Source organism: Etheostoma spectabile, chromosome 11 (genome assembly GCF_008692095.1).
Source record: "Etheostoma spectabile isolate EspeVRDwgs_2016 chromosome 11, UIUC_Espe_1.0, whole genome shotgun sequence".
Lineage (NCBI taxonomy): Eukaryota > Metazoa > Chordata > Actinopteri > Perciformes > Percidae > Etheostoma > Etheostoma spectabile.
The window spans coordinates 19,368,175-19,370,779 of NC_045743.1; the positions used below are offsets into that span (position 1 = coordinate 19,368,175).

Here is a 2,605-nt window from a genome sequence, read left to right on the forward strand (position 1 = left end):
GGGGGGGGGGGGATTAGATGTCAGATACTCAACAAGCTGAGAAAGGTCTGAGTGGAGGCAGGCCTGCGCCAAAGTGGAAGAGAAATTGTGATCCTTCCATCCCTGGGAGCAAGTAACGGAGCTGAATTCACCACTGGAAGCTATGGCGTTGTAGTGTAGGCATTTTGTGCGAAGAAATGGGTGAAGCTTACGCACATTGATACACAAAATCATCTTTATCGCTCAAGACTCAAAGTAAAGACTCAAAGTTTTCTTTCCTAAGACATCCAAGTGGTGGAAGGTATTTTTCAAAGGTTTCTTAACCATGGAAGCACTCTTTTTGCTTCCTAAAATAATATGTTAATGCAACATAACTACATTAGTGTACTTGTATACAAGGCAACCTACATTGGCACTAATTTATATAAATGTTGGCATTGATTAACAAACATTTAAAGAAAGATATTTACTTAACATAGCACGTTTGTTCCAGAAATGTAATTCCAAGTGTGGTAGGTCACACTTATTATTATTATTATTATTATCCCTTGTGTTGTCCTCGGGTCAAATTGACCTGTTTTCCTATATCAGTGTTCTTTTTAACTACCCAAAATAACATGATTGACAAGTACAAATCTCTACCTTCATTAATTTTGTGGCGTCTTATTCAATTTTATAGCGTTTAGAGAAAACAAATTGAAGTGTTGTTGAAATAGTATTGAGTAAAAGTTGACATATTCCAGTCTGTGATTATCCATCAACATCCATTCCTTTAATTTTAGTCTAAATAATTCCTAATTTCTGCTTTTCCAACTCAAACATTAGGTATAATTTCCTATAAATGAGGTTTATTGACCAAAAATTCCCCAAAAAAACTGTAAAACTAAAGTTAATAAGTTAGTGTTACGTAGTGTTGAAAACATAAAAAAAAAAGTGACAAACATTGAAAAAAAGCGTCAAAAGTGTTGAAAAAAGGGACAAAAACGTAATAAAAAGTTAAAAACATCAATAAATTGGTGCTGATGAGGTTCTGATGCCTTCAATGCCGACGTCTGCCTTCTCTTATCTTTCAGTGACATACAGCCGGTTGTATGCGTCATTTCCCTGTATAGAAAGAACTTTCCTTTTTTAAATGATAGCATTAATAATCTACCATTAACATTTTTTTTAAAAAAGTTTTTAAAGGTTTGTTAAGAACATGACAATAGGCCTTTGTGCTTAGTAACATTGTGGTAATATTGACCGGGTCCAGGTCCACTCTCTAGTGGGCCTCGGGGCCCCATTGAACTGTGGGCCCCTTCCAACCGTCCTGGTTCTTTCTCTTATCTTTGTGTTGTGTGTGTATCCTGTTGTGTTACAGTGTCCTTCAGGCACACTGCAGATAACACATGACAGCTTTGTAATAGTTTCTCATATCCCAGAAATCAACCACTATCTACTATACTATTAATCAAAATATCACAAAATAATCGGAATATGCATGAATAACGGTGTAAATACACTGGTCCAATTGAATACAGCCACGCATCATACAGATGTCCTTTTAAAATTACAAAGAAAATAAACATGAAATAAAATGAGTCAAATATACTTTCAGTCATTTTACGATCTCTTACACACGTTTCTGTAACTAGACGGGCCCCACAATGTTAGCATCACAACAGTGCAGAAAGTGCATTGAATACAAAGAAATTACAGCAAATATTCAACAAATATAACAAGGCTGAAAGACGAAAGCACAATTACCGTGTGGACCGTGCAAAATCTTAGTTTAAGCCCGTACATTTTTCCTCTGCAGCCACGTTGGCTCTCGCTGAATACTTTTACCCACAATGCAACAGGTGTGGCCTTCACTAAACTCTGGTCATTTGACCTTTGACTTCAACGTAAAAAATAGCATTTATAACAAAGAACAAAATGGAAACATATTTTTAATGTAAAACATTCTAGTACAATTTTAAGTCAAACATCCCTTTTTTAACTTATGTATTTTACATTTTTAAGGTTTTTGATTACCGTATGAATTCACACATTAATGGAATTATCAAACAATATGGACTAACGTGTAAATCTCAACAGCACTGTCCCTCAGACAGTTACAAAACGGCGATATATTCCCGATGCCAACCCATGCAAAGGCTTAAATGTGATAAATAGTACTTTTAAAGTAATATTTGGAAAAGTGAAGGCAAATTTAGAGTGAGGTGTTAGAAAGACTTTGTTCCAGCCAGTAGTTTGGCTGCTGGATTAAAAAAAAAAATTGGGACCTGCTCCATCACTTGACACCTCCGACATGTAAACAAGGCATTGCAGTAATCGGGGTGGGAGGATCTGCAAACACGCATCGAGAGGGTCACATTTCGCTGTGTGTCGATGTTGCTTGTTCCGTAGCTCCTGAGGTTGTGGATGGTGCAACGTGTGCAGATGTGGACGGTTCCCTCTTATCCGTCCTTCCACACGTGTTTCCTTGAAAATCCGCACCCGCCACACTCTGTATTTGTGTCAGTTTTATCCTTAGCTGTGTTCTGCCCCTTTGTGTGCTTTTTGCGTATTACTTCAACGTGTCCTGTTTGTTCTGTCCCAACACTGGCTGCTGTTTTTTCATTGCTACACACTCTCACTCACT

At 37.3% G+C, this 2,605-nt stretch overlaps 1 protein-coding gene and 1 long non-coding RNA gene across 2 annotated transcripts in view; both read left to right on the top strand.

The window, feature by feature from the left end:
* Positions 1 to 2,605, top strand: part of tfpia (tissue factor pathway inhibitor a) — a gene marked incomplete at its 5' end in the record, with an annotated part of 55,942 nt that overhangs the window by 1,977 nt on the left and 51,360 nt on the right.
* LOC116698192 (uncharacterized) overlaps positions 1 to 2,605 on the top strand; it is a 12,933-nt gene that overhangs the window by 470 nt on the left and 9,858 nt on the right. The gene's annotated exons all lie outside the window — the stretch shown is intronic.